Genomic DNA, 11221 nt, shown 5'->3' on the forward strand with positions numbered 1-11221 from the left:
ACATTCATCCTGACCCAATCCTACCATATTTAAGGATACAAAACATGTTATCTTGCATAGTTAATAAAAGTGTGGCATACTCAGTGGGCACATCTACATGTAAATGTTAAGGTGAAGCAATAAACTCCAGTGCTTATCATGCCAGAGTTGCTTCCAGGCACCCCATTTACATTTGCACCCAGGACTGCAGCACGTTGAGCTGGGTTGGAGCAGCCCTGTCTGGAAGGGGCTCCAGGGGGCAGCCTGCTGGCCTGGAGCTGCTCTGACGTGGCTCAATGAGCTGTGGAGGGGCTGGCTGAGACACAATGGTGCAGCAGTGCAGGGCTAGCTGGCAGGCAGCCATGAACAGCATGTGCCCCCAGCGGCTGGGGGGGCATTGTGGTGGTGGGAGTGTGGCAGTGGTAAGCACAGGAGATCCTGCAGATGCCACCAGTGCTGTTGGTGGCAGGGTGGCGAATGGTGATTCACCTGCAGGCACTGCCAACACTTTTTGCAGGGGGTGCACTGCCACGCTCAGGGAGTGCACGTGCACCTGCATGCACCCGCTATGCATTGCCCCTGCAGACAGCCCTCACACTGAAGAACCCTTGTGCTCCAGCTGGCTGGGTCAGCTTCTATGTGTGTGTTGCTGAGCATGAAAAAAATCTGCAGTGGGTTAGTACTTGTATTTACAAGTATTATCCTGCTGCAGGGTTTATTAGTTTCTTGCAGCCTAATAGGGCCACATGTGTAGATGTCAAGACATTTACAGTGGAGCTAATTAGTCTACTTAGCAGTAAATGTCTTGTGTAGACATTCCCAGGTACTCCCACGACTCAAGCTTCTTTTCAATGCCTACTTATGGATTTAGAACCCTATTGTTAAGCTCTGCTTTCTTAAAATCTTGGTCTAAATGAATAATATCAGATTAAATATGATACTGTCTTTTCAATAACATAAGGAGATCCTCCATCTTCTCTAGGTGTCATAAAAACACCTATTAATTTACTTATCCTCCCTTCAACATTTCCTTAGCATTGTAACCAGCCTCCTGCTGAGAAGAGCTGCAGCTCTGAGGCATATTTTTAAACGGCTATAGGATTGTTGTGAAGCAATGTCAGTTGCTGAGGAAAAACTCTTTCAGGACAAAACTGGAGTACATGAAAGCTGAGTGCAACAGGGAGGGGAATACAAAGAAATTCCAACAGGGTAACAAGCTAAAAACAGATAAGCACAAAATACTAACACCAAATTATTATTTTACTTACACTGGGCACAATTCAGAATTAATCTGTTTTCACCAGTGAAACCACTTTGGCTTTACTCTGATATAAGATGGATTTGGGCCCTAAAATTAGCAAGCAGAAACAAGCATTATAGAGCACTAAATTTATGCAAAGAATAATGAATGAGTTGAACTAACTACCAAAGGCAGCAATAAAGACTGCATCTCTGAGAACATTTAAAAAGGAGTTACGGCAGGCAGTTCAGAGCAAAGAAATGCTAAAGGATACAAACACTAGCTACAGTAATTAGATAGACTGAAGGCTAGACTTACGCAGGCCACATGCCCTGAATTATTGCCATAATACCCTCTCCTCCCCAATGACAGTGCCTAAGCTTGCTAAGTTCGATTTCTTACAGTTTGCATTACATATACTATATTCCAAGGGGATTTAGCCAATTTCCACCCAATTTATAATTTAGCAAGTAGGGGAACTTGATTCTCCTCATTTACATAAAACATATATTATCCAAACTGGATTGAAAAACAAAATAGCTTTAGAGCATATGGGCAAGGTACAGAAGTCTCCCAGAAGGAAAAAGAAAATGATATTGGACAAAAATGCTTTTTAGATTGAACTTTTTAGGCTTATTTCTGACAACGAAATTTATGACAACCTTCACATAGCTGAACAACTTTTCATTGTCACAGTAGTTTGCATGTTAAAGCTGCACCTGTTTATTAGTTTTTTCACTACAGATGAGAGGGGCTTGTGCAGCTAATACCCAAACGAACAATGGAATTGGTTTTATTACCCTGACAGGTTTATACTAGTTCAAAATGGTAACTGATCACATTCTCTAGTGTACTGGCAATAGGTTGTTGGTGAATGTCAGGTTCTTTATATTTCTTTATTCCACTTGTTGCAGAATGCATATATTTCTTATGTCAAATGCATAGAAAATTGCACGTCCTATTTGGATTTGAGTTCACTTGGCTACTTTTCTCAGGATGGTGGCTTACCATAGAATTTTGTGTCCTCAAACTTATGTTTATTTGGTTGGATTTTCCCTTCAAGATGTCTGTATCCTAATAAAACTGGTAGCATATACTGAAGTTCTTTGAAAGTAGGGCTGTATTTTGAGCACTAAATTTGATTTTCCTCCTCCAAATTATGCCCATTTTTCCCATGCTGCCTGAATAGACAGTATGGTTAATACTAACCATACAGCATATAGATGCAGTAGGTGTGAACATTTTCACTGCAATACATAGAAAAATGCTGTATCATTACTGATGTATATTGGTTGGAGGTAATGTTTGCTTGATCTTATTTTATGGTTGAAAGAGGGACCCCAGGATCTTTATTTGAAATCTTAGAGCACATTAATCAAGGCACATGAAGATGAGTATTTTGTGTTCTAGTTCCTTGTTAAATGCATGACATGCACACATTGCACTACACTGAAAGATCCGCAGGAGTAAAATTTCTATATCTGCATTTAGATAAAACAAATTATGACAGAACTCCAGTGCTCTTCCTATTCTTTGCAAAGTCCTTACACCAGATTCTAGCCTGATATACAGTAAGACATACTGATTTGGACTAATACAGCATCCGGCCTTCTTATTTAAAAATAAACATTCCTAGAGGAAGGTATATGGTCCCAGTCTTTTGGCCTTTCACTGTTGTTATTATAGAACACTAATAGCAACAAGTTAAGTTTGATACTGAACTCTGTTACACAAGGCAATCTGTCGCTATTTTAGAAAGCCATTCCTCATACTTCTGAGCAGCAAACGGCCCATCACTAAGAAGGCCAGCTCTTGTTGGCCTGAGCTGCTGACTTCTATGAAACAAAATTCTGACCTAACTCCTAGTTCTGGAGTTAATCTCAGAAGACAGATTTTAATAGAAAAAAAAAGCAGAGGTATTGCCCTGAGCCTGTCTAAAAAGCCAGTACAGTATTTTGGTTTTGCAGTAAATACATGGGAAATATTCTAAATGTAAATATATATGGTAAAAGTTAAATTACATAAGCTCACCCAAAATAATTTTTATTTTCCTTTTGATCTTCTCTATTATTTCAGATTACAGTCTATTCCTCTTCTTCTAAATTTTTAAGCCACCCAAACTCCCATTGCATCAAGGATTCTGACTATTCACACAGGTGAAGAGGACTTACTGGCTTGGTGAAACAGTGGCTAAATGTTCAAAAAGACATGACAGTGTAATTATTTCTGTCAAGGATACTGTCAAATAATAAAATTATGTTTGTGTTCTTTTTTATATGCTTCTTTGTGTCCTTTTGTATATACTCCTTTGTGTTATATAAACAATACCTGGATGTTTTGGGTGGTTGGGAGAATGGGGATGGAATACAGGTTTGTTTGAATAGTATGTTTGTCTCTTACTTGTTTCAATGTTAGAAATAATCAGGACATTTATATCCTGTTTTTACCAAGTGACTTCAGGAATGACTAAAGAGCTAGGATATGATGACATCATAGCAGACTAAACAGGATTATGTTATCTTAAAAAACAGGACTGGCGCATGAACAATTGAGTGGGGAAATTATTTTAGTTAAACTCTGGAAAAAAACTTTCATTTTTAATAGCTTGTATTAACCCAAATTTAATTCAAGTTTCTGACAAACTTATGGAAGAAAAGCTCTCTTTCTTAAAGATTAAAAGTCCTCTGCCCCTTCAACTGAGGTCTGAAAAAGCTCTCAATGTGTTTCCTTAGTATTCTAATAAGCCATCCAGGAAAAAAATGAAAATGTAAAGTTCCCAATATTTCTGATGTGAAGTACAAAGATAATAATCTGTCCCTTCCCCCCCACTACCCCCTCCACATTTGGATCATCCTAAAAGACCAGAAAAAGGCACTAGTACTCTTTTTTTTTACTTTGCTGGTCACCTTTAACTACCATAGCATTGAGGCTGTAATAACTGTTGCCTCAATAAACCAGCAGCTGTTGGACTGTATAATTTTAGATTTTAGGAAAAGATTTTTCTGCCTCATCGTTGAAGAGGTCATATTGCTTTTTATGTGCTTAGAATAACACCATAAGTTACCTCTAAAGTATAATTATTAAAAGTTTAGCTTCCAAAGGGCATGATGTATTAATGCTTCAAATCTCACTGCTCATATCTGTTGCCATTTGAGTAAAAAAATCTATAATGTGACAATAACACTGATGCATTAAAAAAAAATCAGTTAGCTATCAACTAGTAACTTCTTGTTAAAAGATGGTGACTATTTATAAAGACATTGCCCTCTGATAATCTGGTAGAAATCTGGTAGAGGTCTACATTTTCTTTTCAGCTGCAGATACAGTGAAATGTTTCTTTCTTTTTTTCTTTCTTTTTTTTTTTGATAACAGGCTCTACAATTAAATACTATTTAGTTCCTGTTTTAGATATTATTCTGTCTCTCATTTAAAAAAAAGTGTCCCATAGTGATAATTTTATATCGATTTTCAATTATTTAAAAGACTGACTTGTCTTGTGGAGATTAATGAATATTGTGATATTTTACTACTTAGTAAGAAAACTGCTAAATATCAAAAACAAAGATTATGAGTTGGCATTTCTAACATTAGAGGAAATTCAGCTACAATATTTTTACTTTGATTTCATACCTAACATTTAATAATTTGAGAGGGGGACACATTACATTTAATTTCAGATAAATTGATACAGAACAACATTATGGTGACAATTGACCTTGAAACAGATGAAAGAATAAGGTGGACATGAGTTTGTACAGTGCATCTAAAATATATTCACTTTAAGAAGGTTACTTGGAAACTTTGAAAAGCCTATAATGGCCCTACTTTCTTCTTTGTAATGACACAAAATATCAGAGAAATATCAGAGCCATTTCGATTTCATAGAATCATATCACAGGTGTTAGAGATAGGAAGGGCCTCCAGAATTAGCTCTCCCAGACAATGCAGGATGATTGTTGCCTACACTATCTTCTCTAGTGACTTGGCCAATCTAGCTTAAAATTTCCCAAATCAAGGGGCTTCCACTACTTCATATATTCTCCCATTCACTGAAATGGGAGCAGTATTAGACCCACTGAGAAAAAGTTTTTCTTGATATCCAGTCTAAATTTTCCTTTTCTTAACTTCATTCCTTTGTTCCTTAGTTGTGCCCTCAGGCACTACAGTAAATTGTTCTCCTTCTTGGGCTTAAAAGCCTGGCTTTATTGAGATCAATGGGAGTTCTCCCGTTGACTTCAATGTGGACAAGTTCTGAACCTTGATGTTTACATTTATTTCCATATTTGACTGGCTTATTTTTTCCTACTACATTAATCCCTCAAGCTTCTGGATCCACTCTTATTTCAGTTGCCATCAACTGATCAATCATCTCTCTGGAAAAGTAATCTCTAAATAGAATGTAATATTTCATTGGAAGTCACACTTCTGTCCTAAGCTCCTTCCCTTCTGAGATGCAATACATTGCACCTACAAATGTGATTCATATTTTTGCAGCCATGATTCTTTTCAAAAGGATGTCTACTTTGTACTTCACTGTCACCTCCAGGCCTCTGTCATCCTTACAATTCTTCAGAATTCACTTTCCCATTTCTGCATTTCTCTATGACTCAGATTTTTTTTTCAGTTTGTAACTTTTTCTTTTTTTCTGTCTATGATTCTAATTTGTCTGGGTCCCATGGTATTATTGATTCAATTAATATCTATATCAATATGAATGCTGGTCATATGATGACTAATGTATTTGATTGTTTGTACAACTCTGGTTTCTAATCATAAATATTAAAGTGGTATAGAATGAGGGGGAGATTCTCTAATAAATGTTCCCATTCCTAAGTGTTTCAAGGAAGAGAAACTGAATCTTGTAACATTTATAATGACTACTAATTAATGTTACGTTTATACTTTACATCAGGAAAATACTAGAGGATAGCATGATAGCCATGTGTAAATATTTCTCTTTGTTTTACAACAAAATATTAAAATTTTAAAAAATTAAGAGACAAAAGCCAATTGTATAAGTTCATACTATATAATATATATAAATGAATACAAATGCAGTTATATAGCAATGTGATTTTTATAATGTGACATTAAGATCCAGAGGAAAAGGACAGTGTGCTTATTCTTCCTGAAGCACAGTTAAAAGTGCAGATGCATAGATGGCAGTTTGTCATGTGTTTCTTTAAGAAAAATTCTGTGAACCAGACCAGTCACCTAGGTTGGCATCAAGTGCAGTGAATTGTTATGGAAATAGCTTGAGGATGAAATCTGAATGATCTGCTGGCTAATCCTATTGAAGGCATTTGAAATCAATGAGATTGTTGGATGTGTATGGAAAGCAGGATTAATCCCAAAGGAAGAAACCTGCATAACCTGATGCCACTAGGCTACGGTGCTGCCCTGAGTAGCAGGATCTTTGTTTTTGAAGAATACTATTGAGCATAGACCTGGGCATCCAGTCCTCGGGAATGCTACGTCTGCGAGGACTGCAGGAGTGAGACTGTTCTGTGGCATGCTCAGTAGGCAGGTAAGTCTCATTCAAAAGCACATGTATATGTGTGTATGCATGTACCTATTTGAGAGATATCAGCTTATATATTAATTGCAAGACTGTAAGCCATCAGACTGATGTGCACACTAATTGAGGGCCTGAGCCTTCCTACTAGGAGCAATTCTTACTACTTCAAGTAGACTCACGCAGTATTTTATTTTGACTATAGTGGTAAATGGCAACTGAGCTTGTTCTCTTCCCCCCTGAAAATCTCCTCTTGGCAGGGCTGGATTAATGCGTAGGAAAACTAGGACATAGGACATGCCTAGGGCCCTAAGTGAAGAAGGGGCCAAGTTGTGCTTATTTTACATATTAGTATTATTTAGTGAAAAAAGTAATATAAATATACAGCATTAAGTAGGGGCCAACAATGTGGTTGCCCAGAGCCCATTAAAGAGTTAATCCAGCCCTGCCTCTTGGGACACATAGTACCTTCATATATAGCCATGAATTTTCAGTGTTGATTGCACAGACTTAGTGACTCAGTCCTGCACAGGGCTGAGCATTTGCACTCCGTATTGAAATCAGTGGAAGTGAAGAAAATTCAGCATCTCTTAGAAGCTACGCAAACCTTTGCAAGATCACACCTTGAAGTAATAGTAGCATTTGACCCTTTTATGGACTTATTCTTAAACCAGTTGTATTTACTAATGAAGGCCCTGCTCCTCCAGAGATTTACATACATGAGTAACTTCGTATACATGAATAGCCTTATTAACTACTCATGTGTGTAAAGTTGCTCATATACGCAAGTCATTGAAATATTTAAGGTCCTTAAAAAACAGTTGAGTTCAACTAATTCTTTTTTAACTGATCCTTTATTTAATTTTCTATCAAGGTGCAGTTTACATAACAATTTAAGAACAGATTTTTAAAAGAGCACTTATTGTTCTAAATTAAATACACACTCACCAAAATAACTGTTAAAACACAGATTGCGCTATAAGCAAACCTAACTCCAAAATGCCACTTTAGAAATCACTCTCTGACTGTACACTTACAAATCTATAAGATATTTTTTATTAAATCAAATTAAAGTATTTTACTTTCATTTACCAGCAACATAATGTTGAGAAAACCTTTACAAAAAAAAAAAGTTTTTCAGATTCAACTTTCAGTAGTAAGGATTCAGATTTATTTAAGACTACATCAAGTACACACCACACATCTTATTAAAATTCCTTCAAATGAATTCTGATCCTACCCACGCACTACAGTCAGTTTGTGTTTTCCCATTGAGTTGAATGCCAGGATAGGGCCCTAGCTGCTTTAGATTTATAGGTGAGTAACCCTGTTTCCATGAGTAGTCCCACTGAAGTCAAGTGCTCACAGAATCAGGCCCATAGCATAAACAAGTTATTCTTAGTTATGTGCTACTTGGAAGCTGATTTTTGAGACTTTGAATATACATACATGTCAAATTCTGGGTGCTACTACTGAAACTGAGAAGGGTGCTTCCTAAACAAGACTGTTGGGAAGAGTAATTCTAGTTGCCTTTATGCAACTGAGCATTTAAATGACATTTTAAAAATATTTTTTGCAATTGAAATATCTAATATTTCTCTGATCAGACCTTATATTTTTACTCTTATTAACCATATAACATAATCTGCCAAAGATTTGAAAGGATAGAAATCTACAATCATCAAAATGTTAATTTAGACAATGACAAAAAGTACAGGCATTAAAAATGCATCAGCCCTATGGTTAAGGCATTATTCAGCAGAAAGAGCTAATCATATTAAACAGAAAGCAGCTATAGGAAACCAAGTATAAAGAGATGTTTTGCCAAGCTTGTATATATGGGGGAAAATTCAATCTTTACTGCACAAGATACTGAACCCAACAAAAAGCAAACAAAACCACATCCTTTATGTGATGAAATGGGAACTCCTGATAATACTTTAAGTCATGACTCAAGGGAAAATGTCAGCTAAAAGCTCAGATCAGAGGAAGGTTTGTAATACAAACCTGGATGTTTAAAATACTGTTTCAATTGGTGTTCTTGCAGCACTTATGAATGTAAATGTGTTACAGTGCTGAACCTGACTATGATTTAGCAACTGATCTTGGGAGCTCTCTGCATGTCTTTTTAAAGTGCAGTTTGACAATATTTCTGCTGCTGCTGAACATACTAAACCACAAGGAAAAATATCCGCTTTCAAGTGGTATTAGAGAAGCAAGAGGATCACAGCATTATTATCAAAGACGTGTCTAAAGAATAACAGTTCTACACGTCTGTGGAACAATGAGAGCAACTCTCTATTGAAGGGAGGAGGGTAAGATTCCTTTGGTAATTATTTTAAATAATTAGGCATAACCCAGTTGGTATTTCAATTACTATGCAAGAGTGAGAGCAGAAAACATTCTCTACCAGCCCCACCCTGCACTTGCAAGTTCATTATCAAAACCTTGATTATCAACATTCAAAATGATCCTCGTTATAGTGAGTGTGCGAATCCATCCTAAAAAGCTGTTTCATCATTACCACACTTCTGTGTCTGACTTAAAATGGCTTCTGATCTAATTCACTTAGGACAGAAATCTGGCCTTAGAGTTGCACATGTTTAGCATCAAAAAGTGGAACAATGTGAATGAAAAGAGCTTGAATAGGAAAAGGTGTGGGTGACTATGCCTGCTTTCTCTCTATTACCAGTGAAAGAAAACATGAACGGAACTGTGTCTTTATGTATGTTATACATGGGGGGCGAGGGGTGGGGAGGGGTACAAAGATGCAGGAGACGAGTGCCATGTGTTTAGTTTCCAATCCGAGCAGGAAAAGCTCCGCCAGTTTTCACCCAGAGCTCTAGCTATGCTGGGAAGGTCTGCTAGGTGCAACCAGGAGGGCGAATGCGCCTGGTTTTATAAAAGATGGGACGGGGCTGGGGCGCGAGTGGGAAGTTTAGCCCTGCGGCCAGTTTCTTTACTACCTTCCTATCTGCAGCTGCCACCCGAGAAGCCGGTTCAGGAGCGGGCAGCGCACACACTTCCCGGGACAGGAGCCGGCAGGGAGCTCCCTGTCTCCATTCGGTTTCACGCCCAGAGATCAAACTCTCACTTCCAGCTCTGCGCATGTGACACTCTGCGGGGCCACAAGCTAGAAACCCCAAATGTAGGGGCTCTGTGGCAGGCTAAGCCTTTCTGACTGGCAAAGCGTGTGTGTCGGTGGAAGGGGAGGGGAGGGGAGGGGGGTTGCACTAGCAAGGCTATTTAATTTACTGTCACCTAAAGCAGAACTGATACTGGGAGATGAGGACTGCACCATTTAGCGGGGCAGTCGCAATGTGCGGCCGAGGGATGGGGACCCTTTGCAAGAGCCTGTTCCTGGGTGCAGAGGGCCGCACCCTCCGGAGCAGGGCCAACACCTGCGAGACCTCCTGCGCCTACTGCATCCCTGACTTCGGACTGACCCGTGGGGCATAGCAGCGATTGTTTCCTGCAGGGAAGAGCCAATCGTACGGCAATTGTTTCCCTTTCTTTTCGAGCCGTTTCTTTTTTTCCCTCCGTCCTTTCTTTTTGAGCAGAAGAGGGTAGTAAAATGGTGCACCCGGCCGCACTACTTCAGTGTTGCAGTCTAGTGGGACCTTGCATGCGACTGTTGCTATTGCCTGCTGAGACCACTGCAAAGTCTCTGGTGCCTGTGCTCTCCTCAGTTCACCTGGAGTGATTCCTGGTCATAATGAGCCCTGCCTCCAGCCCGGGGCTTGGCAGGGGTGCTGTGTGCCTGGAAGGGGCCTTTCCCCCACCCCGATGGCAGAGGTCTTTCCTCGCCTGATGCCTTTCTAATAACAGAAGTGGCTGCCCACTTAAGAGAAACTGCCTGCCATCCTGTCCCTGCCCAGTGACAAGGGAAAGCCTGGTTACTTGGCCAGGAGGAAACTGGGGAGCGGGCTGCAGAGGGCTAGACATTCCCAATGGGAAGGGGAAAGAAAACCAGGGACGGGATGGCCAGAAAGTTGAGATCGTGTCGATTGGATGATGATAATAATGATGATAATAATAATAATGATAATAATAATACTGACAATACCAACAACAGCCCCCCTGCGTGGGTTTTAGCACAGATCAAAAGGTGAAATAAGCTCCTACAAGAGGTTCGCACATGGCTTCTGCGCCTGGGATCCCCCCTCCGGGCTAAGGGCTCTTCTTGACGGGAAGCCGGCTCTGGGCGGTGGCTGTGGTGGCGCCTCAGCTTCCCGGGCTAGAAATGGGGGAGGGGAGGGGCTGTTACTTATCATTGACTTGGAGCTGCACTGCCTTTTTTTTTTTTTAAATAATGTCTGTCCTGGTCTGTTTTTGAGGGGGAGCCGTTAGGTAGTGGAAAAGCGAAGTGAAGTGAAGTGAGAAGATTTAGCACCCCGCTCCCGCTGCCTCCCTGCCTGGGGCGCAGGCTCCATCCAGCCCCGTCCCTGGAGAGCCTCTCCCTGTCCGCCGTGCGCCCCGGAAAGCCA

General features: G+C 39.7%; 1 long non-coding RNA gene across 1 annotated transcript; it reads right to left on the reverse strand.

Annotated features, from left to right (window-relative positions):
- Positions 1-249: 249 nt before the first annotated feature.
- Positions 250-11173, reverse strand: LOC109286865. The gene is made up of 3 exons (XR_002094696.1): positions 9754-11173; positions 9698-9700; positions 250-260 (listed from the first exon to the last, which is right to left on the reverse strand). It is a non-coding gene; the product is annotated as an uncharacterized LOC109286865 (long non-coding RNA).
- Positions 11174-11221: the final 48 nt, after the last annotated feature.

This window comes from Gavialis gangeticus, unplaced genomic scaffold, assembly GCF_001723915.1.
Source record: "Gavialis gangeticus isolate Ggan-Ray unplaced genomic scaffold, GavGan_comp1, whole genome shotgun sequence".
Classification (NCBI taxonomy): Eukaryota; Metazoa; Chordata; order Crocodylia; family Gavialidae; genus Gavialis; species Gavialis gangeticus.